Here is a 26,330-nt window from a genome sequence, read left to right on the forward strand (position 1 = left end):
AAATTGGAAATAGTTTCTGATTATGTCTGGGAAGGGGCAAAGATTCTCATTTAAAACAAATATTATTGGGTTGATGGAATTGAATTCATTCATTTATCATACCAAAACATATTTCTAGTAGATCCCAATTTTAAAATTCTGATATATTACTTGATCGTACACTCCCTCTGGTTTGTGTGTGTGTGTGTGAGATATCAGTAAAATAGGACATTATTGATTTTTTGATGCCCCACCCCCACCCCCTCCGCATTTTCTGAATTTTGTAATTTTAATTAACTATATATATATATATATATATATATATATATATATATATTTTTTTTTTTTTTTTTTTTTTTTTTACCATATTGATGTTATTTCAAAGAACTATAAAAGCTACGGCCATTTTTTGGTAGCTTGTACAAATATCAAAAAGAGATTAAATTGATGAATGATTAGTCATCCTGTCACTTGATCCAGAGCACTCATTTTAAACTAAATTCTGCTAGAACAATGGAACTAGAACTTGATGAAAGGCAACCTCTGTATATTGGTACATGAGGCATACTGGGAGTGGTAAATGGGCTCCCTAAATTAGGGTATCTGAATAAGCAAGCACTCATATGAGTAAAGTGTTCTGTAGTCAAAATGCTTTAGAACTACCTCAAGACTACATGAAATGATAATTGGATGTCTTAATATAATATTCTCTTTTTTATCTGTATGTGACAGGATATCTATAATTTATGAGATAAGTCAGCTGTGTTATGCCAAACATATATATATATATGTTTTTTGAGATGAAGGAAAAAGAATTCTAATTCACAGACAATTAGAATTAAAGAACATCAGATTACCAGAGTTTTGATATTTGTTTTGTTTTTGTTGTTTTATTTTATTTATAATTATTATTTTTTTGAGAGAGAGACAGACAGAGCATAAGCAGGGGAGGGGCAGAGAAAGGCGGAGACAGAGAATCCCAAGCAGGCATAGCTCAGTCAGCTCACAGAGGCCAATACAAGGCTTGAACTCATGAATCCGTGAGATATTGACCTGAACTATAATCAAGAGTTGGACGTTTAACCAGCCACCCAGGCACCCGTTGCTTTTGTTGTTTTAATGGAGAGGAAAGCATTTCAGACATAGACATTAGGATCTGGTAGTTACCTGCAAAGTAGAAACTAGAAGACAAATCCACAAAATTCCAACTCAGGGCACCACACTGCCCCTTCTATGCATATTGACTCATTGAGCCCTTCCAAATACCAATGAGGAAGTTGCTACTTCCTCATTTTAGAGATGAGGAAGCTGAGCCATAAAGAGTTGAAGTAATTTGTTCAAGGTCATGAAGCTAACTAATTATTGTAATTAGGACTCTAAGGCAGTGTGGCTACAGATTCTCTGATTTTATTGCAATGCTGTGTGTGATCTGAAATTAGAAATTAAAAAAAAATCATCAACATCAGTGACTGACTTAAAGATCCAAGGACATAGTGAGAATTAAGGCCTCAAATATGTTATCTTGTGTAAAGCAATGAAATACTACACAGAAATAACTGAGGTTATCACGGGGACATTAATTTTACTATTACACACACATGAGTTTTGCATATATATGTATATAAACAAACATTAATGTTAGCTACACAAATACACATATAAGTGAAGAAATCGGAGTCTTAAAGTGCAACTGATGTAGGACTTCTTAAACAGATGACGAGGGAGGTCGGTGGGAGATGGGCTAGATGGGTGATGGATATTAAGGACAGCATTTGTGATGAGCACTGGGCGTTGTATGTAAGTGATAAATCACTGAATTCTACCCCTGAAGCCAATATTGCACTGTATGTTAAATAACGGAAATTTAAATAAAATAATAAAATAAAAATTTCATTAGAAAAAAAAAACAGTTGTCCTATTTCTACATGTTTCATCAAAATCTAAACTTTTTAGTACATGATGAATGCAACTTTATTATGATACGAGAAGTTTATATCACAAAAGCCTCAACTTTTCAAAGTAATTTAATTAGAAATTTAAAAACAAGTAAATAATCACCTTAAAAATAGTGTGAAGGGGCACCTGGGTGGCGCAGTCGGTTAAGCATCCGACTTCAGCCAGGTCACGATCTCGCGGTCCGTGAGTTCGAGCCCCGCGTCAGGCTCTGGGCTGATGGCTCAGAGCCTGGAGCCTATTTCCGATTCTGTGTCTCCCTCTCTCTCTCTGCCCCTCCCCCGTTCATGCTCTGTCTCTCTCTGTCCCAAAAATAAATAAACGTTGAAAAAAAAAATTTAAATAAAAAAAAATAGTGTGAATATCTATAATGTTTGGGCTTAATACTTCAAGCTCAGGGCAACTCTCATTCTTCCTTTCTAGAAAATGAAGGAGGAGGCACCGAATTTCATTCATGAGTGCTGAATGCATATGCATACATACATACATAAACAAACTGCAAGGTGGCAAAAGAGATAATAGGGAAATGAAATCCTCTAGATAACATAATAGGCTAAGATATGGTCTTTAAGGAAGAGTCTCAGAGGAAAGCGTATGATTTAATGCGAAAAGAGCAGATTCCTTGTGATGCTTTCGTTTGCCTGTTGATATTGAATGTAAAATCACTGATATTGTTGATGCCTCCTCCTTGTCCCCATCACCCCATCAAGTTTTGAATAGTTGTTAGACTTACTAGCAGTTACTAATAACAAATAGTAATTAATAGCAAAAGTAAATTATGTATTGCTGAGAACAAAATCTAGCCTGTCAGAAATACGGTGTAACAATGAGCTTTTCACCAAATGGCATTATTTAATAGAAAAACGTGTTGAAAGTCCAACCCCTCTCTGCGTACATAACCCACACAAAGTGTAAAGGCAAATACAACTAAAAAACTAAAGGCTTAAATCTCACTGCTGAAAATACTGGAAGGGACTTCCCTTCTTCCTTTCCTTAGAGCGTTTACTTTAAAAAACTTGTAATTGTTTTCTCTCTGTTTGAAATGTAAGAATATATTTTCAAAAGCTAAATAGCCTCTTGCTAACTTTAACATTCGAGAATGTCTTCTCCAGGACCTGGGAACTATCTCTTTGAAATAGGACCTTCAGAAAAGATAGTGTACGGATCTCTCAGTCTCTTTGAGGTGGGAGAGGGTTGGGTGGGTAAGAGCCTAACTTCATTGGGTGCCTTGCTCCGAGATACAGAATTATCTCCTATGGTAGAGATGTGAGAAGTTTATCTCCCTTTGGATTAAGCCAATTAACAAACACAGATGGCCACGACAAAGGCCAGGTGAAATTAAGGTGATGATCTGCATGTGACAAATGTTGCTATCAAGTTCTCTTTCTTGAGTACTAGTTACTGTTTATTTTGAGAATGCATATGTAATGGGTCACGTCTGCTTGCCTAGACAAAAGAATGAGACTTCTGCCTGTCATTGCAGTCTCTTATTGGATTGTCTCTGATGTATATAACATGCTGCTTTAATGCCTATTTAATAATAAAAAAAAATGTTTTATTTCTCTTCTACCTTTGTGGAGAGGTTTTCCGGTTTGGAAAGAGATTTTGTTTTTATTTTCTCAACAGGACCCACCCCCTACAAAGAGAAAATTCATTGCTCCTTATTTGATATAGAGATCTTAAGTGTAAATTCAGGGAAATATAGTAAATTTAAATGCAAAACTATAACTTATTCATATTTCATTTCTCAACTGTATTTTCAACCAAAGCATTTTGCTGAGGAACACCAACTTTTTATGGCACACAATTTGGGGCCTGATGCTTTTTAAATAATTAATTGAAAGAAATACTTGTTTTGCACCGAACGTATGGGTTGATATTGCTAAAATGTTTCTTCATTTACAAATATAGGAATTCGATTTCTGAAACAAAATGACAATAGCTTCCTTTCTTCCTCAACTTATTAGTGATATAACTTGTATTGTTTGAGAGTTTAGCTGTGATGTTAAAATGCTGTTACATCTTTCCTGGGTCAAGACAGGGAGCACTGAAGCAGAGAAAAGGGAGAGAAGTTTCCACAAGCCAGCTATGCTCTACTGCGCATTGCATTTGACATGCTTCATGATGAGTGAGGGATACAGTAAGTACTATGTACAGCCTTACTGCAGCCAGTTATAATTATATCAGTGAGTATTTGAAAGTATGGCTATTTCCAAATGTGGAGTCTATGAAACTGGAGAATACAATTTTAAAAACCAAGATCAAAGTTTACTTTGCACTATAGTGATATTTATAAATTTTCAATGAAAATATAGGGATTTTGAAGAAAACTACATCTTTAATCTGACCTAGAATTAACATTAAAACACAACTCTGACACTGTTATTTACTAAAATTATCAGAGTGAGTCTAGCTAGGTTTAATCTTTCTTCTGGGTTCAGACATAGGGAATTGGTAAAATAATTAGCAACTTAATTATGAAACTTGAGTGAGGCAATCTGAACTCTCACCTAGTACGGTGTCATTAACTAACATCAAACTTATCTGACCTTCAAATTCCACAATGGTGAAATCAGAAAGCTGCTTTTCTTTCTTCCTAGTGGTTCTTTGCTTATTACTTCATTTTTATTATTATTCTCTTTTCCGTTAAAATCAAATGAGATGTTCCATGTAGAAGCAACTTGTAAAATTCCAAGTACCAAACAGATATCATTATTTATATTTCCCCCTTTTTCAAGCTAATTGTATACAAATGCTAGCACATATCCTTTGTTTCCTGAGCAAGTATTTGAAATTCCTGGTGCTCAGTAGTTCTAGGCTCTTTTCAGAATTCCATTGGCTCTAAGACTGTGACTGGATACTGACCTAAGAGACATATACTCAGAATACTCTGCTATTTTATTACTACTGTTAAAAGAACTTGCTTAAAAGTAGTTCACATGCCCTTTTTTTGGCTTTACAATCATATGCCTTTCCTAGCTTTCCTCATTTCTCTATTCCTTTTATGTTTTAAAATCCTTGGATGTATTTTCTGATTAAATCCAAGGGTGTGCTCATATACATTCATTTACACATTAATGAAAGATAGGACATCCTAGACATGAAACAGTACAATTATAATTAGAGACAGCCTTCTGATCCACTCCAGGAAATTGCTTAAGTCCCTTTTATGCAAGTAGAGTCATATGGAGATGAAAGTTGTATATGTCATGTAAATCCTCAATAAGCTTGAATGGCAATAGGTAGGTGGTGGTGTTGCCCCTGCATATGGAGTGATGAGAAACCCGAGCGGTGCAGCTGAACAATAACCTTTAACAAGTGCTTCAGTGAATCTTTAGAAGATGTATGATTTTTATTTGTACAGATAATTTTCTCATATTTTCCCAAAAAAGCATTGAGAAAGGTAACAATAACAAAACTAGGAAAAAAAAAGTGAAATAGACATCAAAACAAAGTATCAGTGGGAGATATTTATAAGCAAGAAAGTCGTAAGGAAAGGAAGTCCACTCTTACAGACCATAAAAGAGTTTCTAATTGTTTGCTCAACTTTGAAGCAGTCGAGAGAAAAGGGTGAAACATGGTTACTTACAGAACTGTCATCATCTGAAAGGAAAGCACATTAGTCCCTTAGGGCAAGAAAGCTATACCGTGCATACTTCTACCAAAATGAAACAAAACAAACTTAAAACTTCACCTACGGTTCTATCTAAGGACTACAAAATGATAGTTTTTGTTTGTTTGTTTGCTTGTTTGTTTTTCTTTTTCATACAGTTTTCCTAAAGATAATAAAGTCATAGATTTCAAACAGCAAGATAGTGTTCCTTCTTTAGAGAACTGAGGGCTTAATATTAACATAAAGCTCAGTAAGCTTATGTCTGTGGAGTCTGGCTTTTAGGGATAGACAAAGTACCTCGAGGAGTAGCTAGGTTGGATACCATCCAAACCATTGACGCAGATAAGTTCTCTAATCCAGTATATTTATTTGAACTGAAGAACAATACAGAATAATGTATTCTCAGATGAGAACCTAGGGCACTGACTTTCTGAAATGCTGATGGAAGGTTAATTTATATGCATTAAAAACCAGACAATGAATAAATATAATCAAGAATTGTTCAAGAATTGATGGCTAGTTCAATTTAGACTCATAGGTGGTACAGAGTAGTTGCTGAAGATTGTCAAGCTTTATTTTAAGTACACATGTCTTTTGTACATGCAAATTTAATCAGGTTAGCATCAAAAACTCCAGGGAAGTCATTTCAGTGTATCAGTATTTCTTCTTGATAACTCAGATTTCAAGTCGCACATTGTTATAATTTCTGAACAAAAATAACCGTATCTCTATACAGAGCTTGTAATTCCCTTTTTATTGCCAAAAGTATAGTACTTATGTAGTTATCAGATAAGAAATATTTAAAATGGTGCTTTTTTAAAATAACAATATAAATTATAAGTATCAACGAAGAACAGCTTACATCTCAAAAAGCATAATACGCATCCTGCATATTCCCAAAATGAGGAAGATATCTCTGATATATGTAAGAGTGGTGTGACCCTAAAATTTAGAAATTTAGGAATGTGGCAGAGTCCTTAATCATAAAAAAAAGGAATAAAATCTTACCGTTTGCAACAACGTGGGTGGACCTAGAAGGTATTGGTTCTAAGTTAAATAAGTCGTACAGGGAAAGCTAAAGTTACTCTTATTTCATTTATATGTGGAACCTAAAAAAACAAAGCAAACAAAACAGAAAGAGACTCAGAGATACAGGAAATAAACTGCTACCGAAGGGGAGAGTGGGATGGGGGTTGGGTGAAATAGGTGAAGGGAATGAAGAGGAGTAAACTTCCAGTTGTAAAATAAACAAGTCATGAGGATGTGATGTACTACACAGGATATATAGTCATGAATACTGTAATAACTTTGCTTGCTGACAGATGGTAACTAGACTTATCGTGGGGATCATTTCGTAATGTATAGTAATATCAAATCACTATGATGTACACTAATAGAATATTGTATATCAATATAGACTTCAATAAAAAATCATTATCTCCACTTCTTTCTGGATTATATTTCTCTTCCTCCCTTCATTTAGATGTGGTCATGTGATTGACATCTCTCCCTCCCCAACCCATAAAAAAAACATATTCCCCTCATGGTCCTCCATGCACTTTGCCCTCTGCCAAGTCGCTAAGGGCCAACTTGGAAGACGCATGTTGAAGGTGCAGTGTCTCTGATGTGTTATTATTGAATTATTATGTAAGAAATTAGCACTTCTCCAACCTGTAACTGCCTTGCTTTCGATACCTGAATGAGGAACAAAAGTCTATGGTTTGGAAACATGACACATTTAAGGGTATATTTATACTATTGTTAGCTTCTTCAAGTCATTCAATGTCCTTCACAAGAGAGATCTTACTTTTATTTGAGAGGCATTTCACTTCTTTATGTTTCTATGTATCTATGAAAGGTGGTCTTTACATTTGTGTTCACATTTGGATTAGTTTGGTGGCAACTTGTATTCTCTAGATTCTTTGAACTCATCTCTTATCCTTTCTTATGCTCCAGCCACTCTTGTCTTCTTTCTGTTTCTCCCAAATGACATGCTTATATCCTTTTAGGCCTCCTGCACTTAATTTTCCCTCTTCAATGTTCTTTCTTTCCTTTCCTCTTTGCATGGCCTACTTCTAATCTCTCATGTGTTAACATACATGGCATCATATCTGAGAGATTTTTTGCTAACATTAAGGTAGAAGACCTATCACTTGACTTCCCATACCCCATTGTTGTGCTTTACCATGATCAGAATTTAGCTTCTTTATTTTCTTTTTGAAAGTCATGTGTGTGCATGTGTGTGTTTGTCTCGCCTCTAAATTTGGCCTCCAAGATGACAAAGTCTTTTTTATTCCCCAACTTATCTTCAGTGCTTCAGATAGATAATTTTTGGTACATAATAGGAGTTTGAGAAATATATTTTTCAATGTAATGTGAACACTGCCTGTTCAAAGATAGACCAATAGATAAAGAGTCGGATTGTTAAAACCAGTAGATTTATTTTCTAATATTTGGCAGTTTATCTTCAAATATTACTCAGCAAACTAATTTATTTACCATAGAGCTGCATTATATGGGGTGATACGTAAATATTGACGCTGGCCGAAATTCCATAAAAGTTTTATGGGTACCTATTTAACATTACATAAAAATTGAAATGAATCTATATAGTGCTTTACATACACCATAACCTCACAGTTAATGAAGAGTTACTGCCTCTGAAGAAAGTAATTAAAAGGTGACTTATGCATTGATTTTCTCACAAGATTCAATGAACTTTTAAACATAGTATTCTTGTATTTTGAAATTAGTAGAAATATAAAACCATGTTTAATTTCTTTAAAAATCAAACTGATGTCTTTTATTTAAAGACAGAGTTGCATTTAATGGATATTAGCTACTATTCATAAATGGCTTATGGAATAAGCACTGCCGTTGTTGAACATAAAAACATTTTATATCTGACTAATTTATAATTAATGTCTTCACATTCACTACAGTTTGATTACAGTTATATTATTTATAAGACATACATTTTTAATTAGAATATATGTATTTAGAAAATCAATTAATTTTCTTTTATTTAAGGAATATGTGTGTTAAGGATAAAAATAAATTTAATGTTTATTTATTTATTTTGAGAGAGAGAGAAAGGGAAAGAGAATGTGTGGGAGAGGGGCAGAGAAAGAGGGAAGAGAGAGCCTCTTCAGAAGGCTCCCTGCTGGCAATGCAGATCCCAACATGGGGCTCTAACTCATGAACCTTGAGATCATGACCTGAGCCAAAATCAAGAGTTGGCGCTTAAACAATGGAGCCACCAAGATGCCCCAAATATAAACATATTTTAAAGGGATAAAATAATTATGAAGATAATTTCTTTTAAGAAGTGGAGAAAGTCATTGAATGTTTTCATTTGAGATAGGTTTTATCCCTGTTCTTTGCAATAATACAGAAATCAAGAGCTAAGTACTTCAATAACATGACGTTTGTGGGAAGATATGATTTACCAAGTTCCCTAATTCTATTTACTCATAAATACATACTTCTCTTTATTGAAATTTTAAAAATAATATGCTACATATTTTATCTCTTCACAAATTCAAATAATACTGAACAATAAAAAAACAAAAGACCTTATTCTCTCCTAAAGGAAATTATAGTTTATTTAATAAAACCAACGAATAGGCAGATGACTCACAGAGCAACATACAGGATTAATGAATAATTTGGTATTTATGTGTTATTGAAGATGGGAATAACATGGAACAATAGATTCACTTTGGGTAATTGAGGAATATTATGTAGAGGAATTGGCAATGATCCTGTCAATAAAAACCTTTGAAGTCACAGTTTGAGAAAGGAAAATGTATTAGAGTTATGTCCCCCTTGTAGAAGAGACAATACTTTAATTAAGGAAAGCTACTATGAAGTACTCTTTTTGAACTTAGATATTTGTATTCAAGAAAATTATTTAGCTTCCTTCTGTGAGCTGACAAAGGAATTTATTATGTCATAAAAAAAAAACAAAAACAGATTGGGGCGCCTGGGTGGCGCAGTCGGTTGAGTGGCGGACTTCGGCTCAGGTCATGATCTCGCGGTCTGTGAGTTCGAGCCCCGCATCGGGCTCTGTGCTGACAGCTCGGAGCCTGGAGCCTGTTTCCGATTCTGTGTCTCCCTCTCTCTCTGCCCCTCCCCCGTTCATGCTCTGTCTCTCTCTGTCCCCCAAATAAATAAACGTTAAAAAAAAATTAAAAAAAAAAAGATTCACTAATCAGCTTAAGCAAATTTTGTCCATGAGATTGTTTTATTAAACTCTTTCCTCAGGGCGCTCAGGTGGCTCAGTTGGTTAAGTGCCCAACTTCTGCTCAGGTTGTGATCTTACAGTTCGTGAGTTCGAGCCCCGAATCAGGCTCTGTGCTAAGAGCCTGGAGCCTGCTTCAGGTTCTGTGTCTGCCTCTCCTCTGCTGGTGCTCTCTCTCGCTCTCTTGCTCTCTCGCTCTCTCAAAAATAAATAAATAAACATTAAAAAATTTAAGCTCTTTTAACCTAAAGGATATATTTGCTATTTCCATTACTGTCTTTACTTTCCATTCAATAGAAATGAATAAAAACTCCTGTTGTTCACTAGTTTCATTATAGAGATTGCCTTCTCTAGATTGTAAACATTTATATTTTTATGAATGTCAGAGCTTGTAAAATAATTTTTAATAGTTGTGGAATGTCATAAACCATGAAAAATGCAGTAAATACTGACAGTTTATAAATGTAAGCATTGTTACTCACTTCAAGTATAAATGAACTTGAAATGATTTTTTTTAAATGTTAGCACCTTAAATGGAATTATTTTCTTACAGACACTATTAAAAACCCCTAAGTGATTTATGGCATTTAAAACAGCTGCCCTTTCCTATATTCCTCCTACACTGTTAAAAATAAATGGTGGTTGGGAAGGGTCAAAATCCAATTATGGATTTATGTTTAAGTGCTTACTCATTTTCCAATAACCTCTTTCTACAAAAATTTCATAGCATAGACTAAGGGGGAAATAGATATAATATTAAGGATAATCCAATCTTAGGAGTTTTAAAAGTAGTATGTTTAGCATGCAATAGTTGTATATTAAGGAGGTATCTAATTCTGCCTTAATATTTTTTTTCTGAATTTATTGTCATATTCCTATTTACTAATTAAAAACATCTTTAGTGAGGAGAGCTGGCTACTCTCTATAAGCTTGCAAATGGAGATATTAATGAATATGAAAAGAACTGTCACAGTTTAGCCCCTCAACTCCCTTTCTTTCCAGAGCTGAGTAACTCAACTGCATGAGTAGATATATATTGTCCCTAGTTTAGATAATGACCAAAAGAATTTAGCTTTAGCCTCATTTTTTAAAAAATTAATATTAACTCATTTTTGGTTCATCTGGCCACGCTGGGCAAAACGATATTAGTGACTCTTCTAGTTTTTCCTCTACCCCTGTCACCCATGATGTCTTTATTTTTATAATTGAAATTGATTTGCATTCACTCATCTACATGACTAAAATGTATAATAGCAACTAAGTCTCAGGATTGTGCCTTGTACATATTTTTTACTTTATACTTTAGCAACCTTCCTATTTTGCACAGTTTGCTAGATATACTGCTTTAATATCATCTTGATTTATACCAAGAACCATCATCTTACACCCAAGGGTAGCACTCCTGTCTAGGTTTCCAAGGTCTTGAATGTGAGAACTATATACCTTCCTCAATGAAGACTGCAGTACTTTCATAGTAGCTAGTGACTTATGGACCCTTTAGTTCATACTATCTACTTAGCTTGGGATCATATTCATACATTGTATGTCTAGGAAGCCTTATTATAATGTACTGTTAACTCTTTGAGGTATCTTATTGCTTTATGTTCAACTTCCATCAGAGATAATGTGTGTGAAAATTAACTAGAGCTCATGACAACCATTAGACAATGTGCTTATCTACCACACTAAATATAAAAAATTATATATATATATATATATATATATATATATATATATATATATATAAATCATTTAATATGGGACAAAATCAAACATAAAACCTAAAACAATTTTTTTAAATATTTACTCTCAGAAGTGTATGAATCTAATCTACCATTCCTATTATTAGGATTTGTGTAAAGTTCACATATCCCCAAAAGTAACATGTCCCTAAATAAATAACTGGTTAACATGTCAAATCAGAAGACATAGTGATAGGATTTGGACTGAAAACAAACAGAAAAAACACATTGAAAATAAACATGTAATTTTTATATAAAAATTTTATTTCACACACACACACACAAAATTTTATTTCATAAGTTGTTCTATGCTCTAAACCTAACAAAGACTTTATGTACCCTAATTATTCTCTTAAAATATATATAAAATTTTAAAGTGGAATTATTAAAACAAAAAAACAACCTGTCTCTGAGAGATACAATTAGTAAATGTTAAAATAATATAATGCGTTAAGCTAGTAGCCCATAAAAGCAAGAATTATAATAATGTCATAAATTATTTTCAAGAGCCAAGTAAATTTTTATAGGTTATGTACAAGACACTGGCTATTGGGAAACAGATGGAAAATTTTTATGTGTTGAAATAGAATTGATTGTTCTTTTATGAATCTTATAGCTGGATACCTTCCCAATCTTTCTTATTTTTTTCTAACAATGTGCCTTTTGAGTTTTCTACAATAGCTCATCATATTTTCTTGGAAAAAAATATATTCCTTTTGTGTCCTTTCCAGTCTTTATGCCATTAATTTATTTTGTTTGGATTATTAAGCTAATTAGTGATACCAGTGCAATGATATAAGCTGTGATTGTGAGGATTTTGTCTTATTTCTTATTTTAAAATAATTTTCCCCAAATTTCCCAATTTTCCAAAATTGATGTTATAACATGAGTTTAATCTTCAACATATTACAGAAATTCTTTGTTCTCTAGTTTTATATATATATATATATATATAATTGTATTTTTAAATTATATTTAAATTTTTTAAATTAAAATATATATATATATATTTTTAATTATGAGGATATCAGATTTTGATGATACTTAAAACTGAATGTCTCATGTGTGCTCTTTCTACTTTGTTGATGTATTGAATGGTAGTTATAGATTTGATTTGTGCACCTACTCTTGCCTATTCCTAGGATAAAATCAGCTACTCATGTTGAATTAACTATGACTAATACTGCCAGAATTGAGAGCATGAATACCTTGTTAAAGATATTAAGGGCTTTGCTGAGGAAGAGATTGACTGTAATATTCCTATCTAATAACATGTCTGTCTCTTTTCTGTATGAAGGCGATCTGGCTCTATTCAATGAGATGAAGAGTATTTCCTCTTTACATTATCTTAAAAACTTTGGATACCATTGGAATGATGTGTTCCAAAAAACATCTTGCAGCCTTAGACTTTAACAATTACCTGGGCCTTTTGTTTTCTTTGTGATTTCATAATGAGTGCTTCAATATTCCAATTTACTTAGAATTTATAGGAGTATTCAGGTGTTTTGTAATTCAGACATCTTGGTATTTCATCAAAATCTAGAACTTTTTCTAGAAATTTTGGTATCTCAGGGTGCCTGGGTGGCTCAGTCGGTTGAGTGTCTGACTTTGGCTCAGGTCATGATCTCACTGTTGGTTTGAGTCCCACGTCGGACTCTGTGTTGAGAGCTCAGAACCTGGAGTCTCCTTCGGATTCTGTGTCTCTCTCTCTCGGCTCCTCTCATACTCTCTCTCTCTCTCAAAACTAAATAAACATTAAAAAAATTAAATAAAAATAAAAAAAGAAATTTGGTATCTCATCAAAATCTCTAAGATATTACTATAATAGTCATTTCCATATGCAACTGTCTGTGCTCTATGATTACTAATATTTACACATCTGTTCCTCTTTCTTTCTTTCTCAATTTAGCCAGATATTTTTCTCTTATTTTAATTTTTCAGAGAATGAGGATTGCATTCTTTTTCTCTATATTGTGTTTGTTTTCTATGTCTTTGCTTTCTAATTTTATCTGTTCCATCTCCTTTGTTCTTTGTCTTTCTAGGAAAAAATCTTTTCAGTGTCTGCAAATACACCACCCAGGATATAAATTTGACAAAATAAATAGAATAAAATTAAAATAGTTTCTGTTACTGGAAATTCTATTTTTAGCTCAAATTAGTCTTTTTATACCTAAGAATCCTTATCAGTTGGTGAAGTTTATGATTACATTACATATTTTGTTTACATTTGTTTAAATTAATTATATATTTTATTTAAATTATGGCTTTCCTGGATGTTTTTTGATCTTATCGATTAGCTTTCATTAGCAAGGGTATGTATTTATTCCCTTTAAACATAAACTTATCATATTAGGTATATGCTTCAGTCTATCAAGATCGCTATGGATTATGGGTCTCTCATCCAGACTGCTAAAACATTTGATATCTCGATTTTGATTAAAATGTCCTTTAAGTTATTGATAGCTATTTAAGAAATATAAATGTGAAGGAAAGGCCTTTATCAATGTTAAAAACATCTGTGGAATAACATCAATTTTTTGTCTTATTTTTTACATATGGCCACTCACCTTATAAACATTACATATAACTCATGTTTCTCTTCGTAAGTTACCTCAAAAACATTCAAAGTTGATACCAAAGCACTATTGTTCTAAGGAAAGTCAGCATGAGTTGAGTATTTATGCCTGCATGGGGTAGGGAGAGAGTTAATACATTACCAGAGTTGTTATGGAAAACTATAGGAACTATTAAGCACCCACTTTGCTTTTTACAGTTACATATTAAAAAATCAGTAATTCACAATTTTTAATTTCATCTAATCATTTTACAATGTTTCATAAAGAAAAAATAAATAGTATACTTCTTTACATTTATCATATTAATCGTATTATTTCAATTCTATTTGATATTTATGTACATCAGTTTACATTTCTTCAAATTCTGGTGTATACTGCTTATGAAGGTGAAGTTCATATCCCAGTGAAGAAATACAGAGAAAAATGAATTGTCCACCCGGCTCTGTGACTGTGAAGTTGTGACTTCCACCTACTAATTCGAATAGGCATTTGTGATATTCCTGCAACTAGAATGACTGGGTGAATTATCAAAAGGAACATATTACTTCAGGTCAAAGAGAGGAAGAAAAAAGATTCAAATGAAAGAGAAAGAATTAACTTTATTATACAGGCACAAACAGGTGAAGGCAAATGCAATTTATTCCAGTGAAATAACTGATTAATGATATACTACAATTATTTTCTTAGTAAACTGTTCATTAAAATATATACTTTTTCAAAACAAATTAATAAACTCTATTTGTCCATTTCTTGTTTAAACATAAATGTGGATAGTAATGAGAAATGTTAAAACTGTGTCTATCACGAACAGTAAATTTGAACTTTCTTGCTGATTAATTTCATTCTTTAATATTGTTAGCAAATTTCTCCAAGGTTGACTCTGTGTTTCTGCATTTCAAAATATAACTTTGACTAATTTAAATGGAGCAGAATAACAGTACACTCACCTACATTAAACTGACATTAAATAGCAATAGTGAGAGCAAGGCCTAATAGTGTGCGCCTCTAATCCACTGAAGGGCTTGACCCTAATGGCCAAGGGCATTTCAATTAATTTTCATTGTTCTTCATTACGTTTCTTCAATATATGTGCCTGATGTGCTTGTCTCTGCTCTCACAAGACAAGGAAACATTTTATAAGGGTTAGGGGTAACTTTGGTTTTTATATCATTGAATTCTAATGGGAAATCTCTTCGGAGTTTTTAAAAATAACAATTCAGCAGTATTATTCCTTCTTTGAGTTATTATTGTTTCCTAGTCTTGCATAGAATACTCAATTAACTTAATTGTTCATTTTACTCTCTATGGTAGATGTGCTTCTATAACCCAAGAACGTACAATGATTGTTTTTGGTGACAAAAACAGAGGAAGAGAAATGGCTGCGACCCAGATTAATAAGGTTATATTCAAATGGTCTCTTATATCATATGAAGATCTTAGTGCTAAAGCTTTATAAGGTTCATTTAACAGAGAAATGTATTTATTTCGTATATATCAGAGGTTGTGAGTCTCAGGTAAGATAGTACTCAGGGCAAGTGCTATTGGTAAGCAAAGATTTTACTTTATGTTACATAGAGAGACCCCAGACGATGAAGATTTAAAAGATTTGTGCATATTCCTGCCAAATAGTGATAAAAATGTCAGCAACAAGAATAGAGAATGAACAGCTAGTGTAAATGACATCAACATGCACACTCACATGCGCGCGTGCACACACACACACACACACACACATCAAAACCAACAAAAGCAATGCACATTCATGGCAAATAAAGCCGTTAGATGCTTTGAGACAATGTTAGATATCAGGAGACAGACAAGGAACAATATTAGTCGCTTCTGAGGAATCCAAAATAATGACAGTAGTTGGATAGGTTGCTCGTTGTTGCTAGGTCACAGAATCAAGTTCATATGACTTTATCTATTAGTGAGTATAAGCAAAGAGTAGAGTTTTTATTAAATAAAATATGATTTAATGTAGTAGAAACTAGAAAAGACATAACGAAATATAAAATGTTTATATGTGGAAGTAAAACAGCAAAACTTCATATGATTACCATTTTATATGCTACATGTTTTTTCTCAACTAGCTTTTTAAATTATTTTATGCAAAAATTGTTTTTAAGACTCATTTATATTGTTATGAATAGTTCTAGTTGCAGATGTATGTAATAAAATATAAAGAAATGCAGGGAATAATCAACACAAATTCAACATTTTATAACTTCTGTGTTGAAGAGGAGTATAATCAGTGGAGGTTTATAGGAAAAATTTAACTCGACTTCAAGTTGTAATAGTGGAGGTAGCATTTTTTATATTCTCTTTTTAAGTTTATGTATGTATTTGGAGAGAGAGAGAGAGAAAGAGTGAAAGCATGAGTTGGGGAGGGGCAGAGAGAATGAGAGAGAGAATCCCAAGCATGTTCCATCCTGTCAGCGCAGAGCTCCATATGGGAATTTTTGATCTTATGAACCGTGAGATCATGACCTGAGCTGAAGTTAAGAGTCAGGTACTGGGGCGCCTGGGTGGTGCAGTCGGTTAAGCGTCCGACTTCAGCCAGGTCACGATCTCACGGTCCGTGAGTTCGAGCCCCGCGTCAGGCTCTGGGCTGATGGCTCGGAGCCTGGAGCCTGTTTCCAGGTGCCCCTGTGTCATATGTATATATATCATATATTATATTATTATATAATAATATAATATATATTATATAATATAATAATATATAATGCACATATATGTTATATATATATATACATATACATATATATATATATATATATCTTAAAAAATCTAAGCTTTCTCCATAATTTTTGACAACATGACCTATATACTAATGGTTTATTTCACAGTTACTCGAGGATAGCAATGGAGCAGGAATAGCATAAGATACAATGTGAGAAGGAACTGATAGAACTGAGGGCCCTGAAACATGCCTGCATTACAGCTCATCTTTTCCTTTAATCCCAGTCACAGCCAAAATCCTTCACGGTGAGAGATTTCACAATGAAATGTTCTTTAACTTAGAAGGCTCAACATTAATGCATGTTAAATAAACTTTCATATTGTACATATCTTAGTAATTCTTATACCAAAGCTTCTTTCACAGCACTTTCATGATTGTTCAAGTGCAGTTGCATGTGTGTTTGTCTAGTGCTTGCAAATACAGAAGTAGATAGTGACTGTGTATGTGTGGGGGGACCGGATGTGAACATACATGCTTCTACATTGAGTTTTGCGCATGCTTGATTTAGATCTTCTTCTGAATTATCTGCTGTTACTTTTTTAAACCCGATTACCTCTGATAAATAGAGGCCCAGAATAGAATGCCACTATGTCTAATTGTCTTTGTGAAGATAACAGATTATGAGGTGGCTTTAATATTACGATATACTATAATTTTGTTCACACAATGGGCAGTCTATTAGGACTTGCCCTTGATCAGATCAAGGTTTAAGTTCTTCCTCCATTATCTTTGTCATTTTGAAACTTCTTTTAATCTCTTTGGTCTTCACTTTTTGGACCTATAAAATAAAGACACTGAGTTTGAACCTATAGAAGAAAGTTTTTGAACTAAATAACCTTGAAGCTCTCTTATGGTTTGAATATTTTATCATCAATTCTTATCAGTAAAGATGATTGAAAAGAAAATGATAAAGCTTACTGGAAATATAAAGATTTGGTTAGCATGATATTGAGGCATCATTCTTAATTTTTCTTGTTATTCCTACTTATATAGTTACTGAATTGAAATTCACAGACTTTCTATACAAAATACAATTTTTGTTAAAATCAAATGAAATATTAACTTCCAAACACCAACCTCCAAAGTTAAAAGTACATATCCTTTGATTTTTAAATGTACCAATGAAGGAGACACAAATGTTCCTTTTGAAGTTTGAGATACATTATTTAAATAAATTTTCCATCGGCCTATTTGCAGCTAATGTAACCAGAGTTAGATAAAAATTCCACTATGGATTATGGCTGCTGTTACTAAAACCTAACCTAAATGGAAGAAGCAATAAGAAACTTGAGTGTGAAAACCTTAACGAAAAAAGTCATCAGTCCAGGAACTACTTAATTAAACTTTAGTATAATTTATCAAAAGTCTATTTTTCTGCCTTCATTATATTACATGTGCAATTGTCCTCAATTTCTGGATGCTTAGTACTTTAAATGTTTCTGAAAAAAATACACTTCGTTGAAAATCAGCAAGGAATTTGCCATCTGTTTGCAGAACAGCAATGTCAAGGCAAAGTGCTAGCCTGTGGTACATGTCCAAAACCCTAACAGAAATGTACAAGGTGCATATGCTTGCAAATGTGGTTTTAAAATCAGAAGCCAATTAGTGTGCTCAATGTTTCCAAACCTGATCTGGGTTTGCATTACTTACAAAGAGGCTGCAAGCTCAAATAATTAAAAATGACTACTTTGAGGTACAACTTAGCACTTGTTCTTAATAATAATAATAAGAAGAAGAAGAATATTAACTAATATTTATAATTTTGGGGGATCAGATCTCTCTTTAAAGCATTAGCCATGGGTTAGGTTTTTGCTAATTGTAAGACTTTTTATTTATCCCTATCTAGACTTGTTCAAAGAATTACATTTGTATAATGTACTGAGATTTTATCAGCACATATTATAAACTTAAGAAAAGATCACTATTATTTTATGTTATTGATATTATTGCTTACCTGGTCTAGGATATATACATCATGCCGTTTAATAAAAGTAATAAATTAATTGTCAAAATCCAGTGAAATTGAAATCTCTGTCAGGCACTCAGCTAAGTTCGTATTTTTTAACTCATTTTAATCTAGAAATCAACTTATAAATACACATTATTAGTCTATCCATTTGAGAGATGAGGAAATTGAGGTTTAGAGATTGTAAGTAAATTCTTCAAGGTCTTACAGCTAATAAGCACTAAACCTGGGATTGAATCCTGAGTCTGGCGGACCCCAGGGTTTTTTCTCAAAAGTTTTAAATCTACTGTCATGCAAGTGGAACGTCACTTTAGAAACTCAGTAATAGAAAAGATCAGTGTTAAACCAATTTCCTTGGTGGGAATCAAAGGGTGTCTAGGTTTTAATATTTTTACTGGTGTTTTATTCACTCTAGGAGATAGAAGATCTCTTATCTTCCTTTCCACTTCCCATTTTTTCCCAGGTGTTGGGTTTAGAACAATACAAGTACATCTCCTATAATCTGAAGATCCCAAAACTAGTGCTAGATTTAAGTGAGCCCAGAACTCAACTTCCACTTACTCTTTAGAATTGACGGTCTTTTGCTTATGGCCCTTAGCCCTGAGTGTAACTGCGAGTTAGAGATAGCTCTCAGCTTCTAGGTTTTCTTAAGAAAACAGAAAACTTATGGTTACCCAATGTTTACATCTGCATGTAAAGATCAAATTGACTTTCAAGTGTGATGGAATGAGAGCAGTTATCACAGAGAGGTTTTTAGTATAAATATTTTGTGTATATATACATATATATATACACACATGTATACATATATACACATATATACAATACCTATGTATACATTTTACAATTTTTATCAAATTTGAATATAGAGAATAAAACTAACATCAATAGAAATAAAATTCTATTCAAAGGTGTGAACATCCTGTTAAGCATAGTCTATCTCAAAGCAGTACTAAAAAAATTTGGATGGTTGAAGATCAAAATCAGTCATATCATTATGTATTATATTTCTCTGAAAAAACTTTTTAGCATATAAACATTTGAAAGAAAGAAATTCATGTCATTTTCTTTGACATTATGCTTATGTTTTCAATTTATACATGAAAGTTTGAAAACAGAGAAATAAATTATGTGGCTGCCTCACATTAGTGTGAAAACTCCTCTGACACTGTAAAAATAACAACAGCATTAAGTTACTTAAATAATTTGTGGTGTTTGAAGAAAGCTCATTAGCACTTTGTAAATTTTCACATAGCCCGTGTTATAACTTCATTTCCAGAAGAGCTATCATGGCACAAAAACAAATCCCGTGTGCAATTAATAACTGCAAGATTCACTGAGTGATCTTGAATAGAAGACACTACATAATAAAGAATAAATTCTCAACTTGGTATGTAGGGCTGAAACATAAATAAGAGTTATACTGGAGATGTTACTCTTTTCTTTTTTTAATCTGCCTAGCCTCTTGTGAGGGTTCATTCTACATTAGAGTTTCTGCAATTGGGTAGGTAATTCTATTGGAAGTAAAGTTAGATTATATATGGTTTGGGATCATTTTCCTTTAAAAGTTCAATGCATTATTTTGCTGCAAATACAGGTTTTTGTTTGTCTATTTTTTGACATAAACACTAAAAAGAATATTTCAAGATGCAATATGTGCCATCAATAGTCTTCTGATTTAAAATTCAACAGATATGGGGTGCCTGGGTGGCTCAGTCGGTTGGTTAAGCATCCGACTTCAGCTCAGGTCATGACCTTGCAGTTTGTGGGCTCTATGTTGATAACTCAGAGCCCGGAGCCTGCTTCAGATTCTGTGTCTCCCTCTGTCACTGCCCCTCCCCTGCTTGCGCTCTGTCTTTCTCTGTCTCTCAAAAAGGAATAAATGTTATTTTTTTTTTAATTCGACAGATAAATGAATTTATGGAAGAAAGAATTTCTTTTACTTATGTAACTACATCTTTACTCATGTAAACACAGGCTGAGCAGAACTTCTGCTGAGGAAATTAGGACCCACAGCTGATACCCAGAGATGATGTGTGCTGAGTTCTAAAGAAGACCCTTAGAGATTAGCAATGAGACAACAGAATTTATCCCTCTGACAACCACCACTTCTCTACAACTCTGGCTCTCCAGTGCTCACTGCCAAGCTTCACAAAAGATGACTGGGAGGGAGAGTGGGAGTCGGAGCTGCCAGTCACTGGCATTGGCATTGTAAGCTTTTTGAGGGGACGCACTTGGAAAGCAACTCCTATGCAGAAAAAGCAGGGGACCTCAAAAGTGTAATTCATAAGGATGAGGGGCATTGGGATCTTACTGCCTCCCAGAAGCTTGCCTCGCTGCAGACTCTTCAGGGCTACTCTCCCACCAGTCTTGCTGCTGAGAATAGCTTGGCGAGAGAGTCCTTGGAAGGGTAGGGCAGGTGTCTGTCTATGGGGTTTGAGTATATATGTGAAAAAAGACACTGATGATCTCTCATCCACTTCAGGGGGATTTTAGATCCAAAAGTGATTTTGAACCCAATATATCTCTCTCTAGAAGATTATATGGGAGAATATCAACGTGACCTCTAATCAAAGATTCTTAAATAGAACTTAAAAAGTGGTAACAAGGAAGACTGATATATTAACCTGCCATTACTTATATACACATGCACATAATTACATATGTAGCAGTATCTATATAATAGATAAATATTATATATATATATATATATGATTAAAAAGGCAAGCCAAAGCCATGTAGTGAAATAAGATGCTTGTAACGTGTAATCTAATAGGAGGCTTGTAATCATCATATATAAAAAAGCTGCCACAAATCAATAAAAGATGATTTAATATAAATTAAAAAAAATGTTTTTAAGTTTATTTATTTTGAGAGAAAGAGCACAAATGGGGAGAGGCAGAGAGAGAGAGAGAGAGAGAGAGAGAGAGAGAGAATCCGAAGCTGGCTCCATGCTGTCAGCACAGTGTCTGACACAAGGCTTGATTTCACGGTTCATGAGATCATGACATGAGCTGATATTAAGAGTCAGATGCTTAACTGTCTGAGCTACCCAGGTGACCCCAACATGAACACGTTTTTAAGAGAACTGTACTATAAAGAATTGTGCCAGCTTTGACTGAAAGAGACGTTAAAACTGAAAAGAGGTCCTTGGAAATCTAACCTTTACAGTGAGAAGGTAGGTTGAAGAAATGACTCAGGTGCAAACAGACTATGCTACAAAAATAGGATGGGTGGTTCAGGGTGAAATCATGAATTCTGAAATCTAGAGAGGAAAGCCAAGAATCATGGAGAATTAGTCCATGATGAGTATATGACTGAGTCCTGAATGAGGACATTTCAACATTTGCTTGGTAGGATTTCAGAAATACTAAGAAACTGCAATTCCTGTGTACCTCCCACCACTCACACTCCTTTGAAAGGAAATGTCTATAGTAGTCTCCTAGGATCGTTTCATGAGATTGTATCGTATGTGTACCAGGAGAGGCAGAGAAGTTGTCTCTTTAATTCACAGGCCTTTGTATCAAGAGGAATTCTGCTTGAAGAGCTACACCTAAAATTAATTTGGATGATAAGATCCTAGAATTTTATTTTATTTTCATTTTTAACATCGATTTTTGAGGGAGAGAGAGAGTGAGCAGGGGAGGGGCAGAGAGAGAGGGAGACATGGAATCTGAAGCAGGCTCCAGGCTCTGAACTATCAGCACAGAGCCTGATGCAGGGCTCAAATTCATAAACTGCAAGATAGTGACCTGAGCCAAAGTTGTATGCTTAACCAACTGAGCCACCCAGGCACCCAAGGTGTTAGAATTTTAGTGGGATAAGGTCTTTCAAAGCTTGAGAAAGGGTGAGTATGTTTTGCATATGGAGAGTGTTTTGCCCATAAATCATTGGCGGTCGGAGGAACACTGCAGCAGCTGGCTCCTGAGATGGCTCCCAATGGCTGCCCCTTCTTGGGATGCAGGCATTTGGTATTCCCCTCTGACAATGGATAGGGTTGATTTATGTAGCCAATGGGCTACTGCAAGAATTACAAAGTGTGGCTACTTTTATTTATTTGAAAATGCTGAATCATTTCTATAATACAAAGGAATGAAGGTATAGAAAGAGGATTTTTGAAGATTTCTTTAATAGAGTGGTGCTATGAAACCTTATCCTTCCTGACTGGCAAGATTCATCTTCACACAAAAGAGAAGTTTCTTAAAGAGATCACTTGAAGAGCTCAATAAAATACAATGAGATATAGAGGACAAAGTGAATTGGAATCTAACTCATGAATAACAATCAAAATGGTAAGAGATGTCCGAAATAGTATAGCTTAGGATGGCCTGGATTTTATGTCAGAGCAAAAATGCATGAAGTTTTCCCATGGCTGTAATACACACACACATAATTTACTGTGTCATTGTTTTCAGATCTCTCCAACAGAGCCATGCTAAGTGTGAACAAATCATCATAAAAAGAAGCAGATGTATGCCTGGATTCCTGGGCGCTGATGAAGTAATGAATGGGCAGCCAGGATAGAAATGTTCTTATTTCACTTAAGGTAACTATAAGTTAAATATTACCAGTGACGTGGAAGGGCGTCTGGGTGGCTCAGTGGGTCGATCATCTGACTCTTGATTTTGGCTCAGGTGATGATCTCAGGATCATGGGATTGAACCCCATGTCAGGCTCTGCATGAAGTCTTCCTGAGAGTTTTCTCTCTCTCTCTACTTCTGCCCCATTCCCCCGCGCACATGGAATAGTCAATGAAGCAAGAATGTTCAAACATTCCAAGTGCAGTGAGTACTGATGCTAAAACTCTGCCAGGTATATATTCATGATAGTATCAACCAGATAAGACATTTATTGGCTCAACTTGCCATATTAAAAAGTAAAGTAGGTCTTGATTTCATGAGAATGTAGACTTAAAATTTTCAGAAAGATAATATAACCTCTATAAAAATTGGTTATTTTTTTAAAATTTTCTTTATCATGTACTGTGTATAATGCAGAAGATAAAAATGGAGGTGTTGATCAGGTTACTGTACCTTGGGATCACCAGAATTGAGACTCCTCAAAAAATTAGAAATATAATTATCATTTAGATCCAATTATCATAAGATCCAATAATTCCAATTTGAGAATATATCCAAAGGGAATAAAAACACTAACTTGAAAAGATATCTGTACTCCCATACCACGCTCACACACACACACACACACACACACACACACACACACACACAGGAATATTATTCAACAATAAAAAATGAGGCAATCCTACCGTTTGTGACAAGATGGATGGATCTTGAAGGCATGGTGCTAAGTGAAATAAGTCAGACAAAGAAACACAAGTACTGTATGATCTCATTTATTCATGGAATAAAATAAATCATAGAAAAAGGGATCAGACACGTGGTTACTAGACGCAGAAAGAGGGAAGAGAGAAAATTGGAGGAAGACAGACTAGTGTACAGATTTCAGTTAGGGATAAATAAATGCTGGCAATGTAATGTACAATAGCATGACTGTAGTTAACACTGCCTTATTATATACACAGAATTGTTAAGAGAATAAATCTTATTTTTTCTTTTTTTCCTTATTTCCTTCTTTTATTTTGATTCTATCAATATTAGATAATGAATGCTAGCTGAACCTATTGAAATAATCATTTCATAATATTAATTAATAAAACCATCATGCTGTATGCCTTAAACTGATGCATGTCAATTAGTTCTCCATGTAAATGGAAAACAATCGTTTTGTAATATAAAAACATTAAGTAGTGAAACAAGTTTGCTTTAAAGTGTTTCCAGAAATAATTATTATGAAACAAGACATTCAAAAAATATAAAGCATACCAAACACCTTTGTACTTCTCACCCAGTTTAATAAAGAAATGAAACTTGTTTTTAAATTAAAATATATACATATATTTATAAACACACCAGACAATTTAGAGAAAGAAAATCCATTATAAAGAGTTCACTAACTTCATGGCCTCTGTGACTCACATGATACCCTCAGAACAAATTCAGAAAAAGAGAGACCCAAGGATAAAAATGAAATACATCAATTTATCCCATTTTTGAGCTCTAACTATAAGTTACAAGGCTATGCCGAACCAAAGACAGGCATCCCAATGTTCACTTTCATTGAAGCCGACAGAATGAGACTTCCATCACTTTCTGTGGTATTTGGTCACCCAAGGAAAATAATTGTAAATAAGGCTGACTGACACACATTGACTGTCCTTATAGCTGGGTAGTATTCTTGTAGAAGAGTGTGCAAAGAAATGACAATCTGACAAAATCAGTGGCAAGTGGGAAGAATTAGACCATTTTGCTTGAAAAGAGTACTGCAAGAGAAAATTTCATGAAACCTGAAACTGAGCTTTAATAAGTCTTCTACAGACTTAGAAATTAGTCCTTAAGGGGCGTCTGGGTGGCTCAGTGGGTTAAGCATCTGACTTTGGCTTAGGTCATGATCTCACAGTCCATGAGTTTGAACCCTGCATCAGGCTCTGTGCTGACAGCTCAGAGCCTGGAACCTGCTTCAGATTCTGTGTCTGTGTCTCCCTCTCTCTCTGCCCCTCCCCTGCTTGAGCTCTCTCTCTCTCTCTCTCTCTTTCTCTCTCTCAAAAATAAATAAACATTAAAGTTTTTTTTAAGAACTTAGTCCTTAAGATTGTGAGAGAAGTAATTGTGTGTATTCATATCACACAGTTCCAGTGTCTTTGTGTTGAAGCCTCTCTACTTTGTGTGGTGTGAGAGAACAATCTGCTAGACTTTGAGGACAACATCCAACATTAATCGCAACCTCTCAATAGAACTTCTGTCATCATCAGTGTTCAGTGTTTCTTTGGTTGGGGGAAATACATACAAGTTCCCTTTCAGACAATGACAAATTGAAGTGTTCCACTTTTCCCCAAGCATTGCTCTGTGGAGTGCTCTTGGAGAAGGGCTATCTTCACATCTGTACCCCACTGGAAATGTTTTAAGGCTTACCCCTTTTCCCATCACTCACTAGAGGCTTGTCTGTTAGGGACTTGGTACGGGTAATATACACAAAACTTTTAAGAGATCTGGAAGTAATATTTGAGGCATATGAAAAAGACTTTAGTATTAATTGAGAGGTATATGTGCATTTCTTTTTGGGGACTCCCCTGGTGCCTCTCAGAAGCTTAAATGAGCATGGCTTGAATCTAGTTAGAGAAGACACTGCACACGTGACCTGCACATTACCTCTGACAGCAGCTTGAGAGAGTTTTGTTGGTATATGGATTTCATGCAATATATTGAGTAAAAGGGAAAATGAAGGAACTTCTTGGAAAAGTCTGTATTATTACAAACCGAAGGACATCTGGATTTTCATTCTATTTTTAATGTTTATTTCTTTACTTTTATTTTTTAATGTTTATTTATTTGAGAGAGAGAGAGAGAGAGCAAGCCAGGGAGGGGCAGAGAGTGAGGGAGAGACAGAATCTGAAGCAGGCTCCAGGCTCTGAGCTGTCATTACAGAGCCTGACGT

At 34.2% G+C, this 26,330-nt stretch overlaps 1 long non-coding RNA gene across 1 annotated transcript in view; it reads left to right on the top strand.

Annotated features, from left to right (window-relative positions):
- LOC147581757 (uncharacterized) overlaps positions 1-23,355 on the top strand; it is a 44,984-nt gene extending 21,629 nt beyond the window's left edge. Inside the window, exons 2-3 of the long non-coding RNA XR_015249745.1 lie at positions 3,970-4,072; positions 23,231-23,355. This is a non-coding gene — a long non-coding RNA (uncharacterized LOC147581757). The remainder of the gene's footprint in view (positions 1-3,969; positions 4,073-23,230) is intronic.
- The last annotated feature ends 2,975 nt before the right edge of the window (positions 23,356-26,330 follow it).

Source organism: Puma concolor, chromosome B1 (genome assembly GCF_028749965.1).
Source record: "Puma concolor isolate L17-30 chromosome B1, mPumCon1.1.hap2, whole genome shotgun sequence".
NCBI lineage: Eukaryota > Metazoa > Chordata > Mammalia > Carnivora > Felidae > Puma > Puma concolor.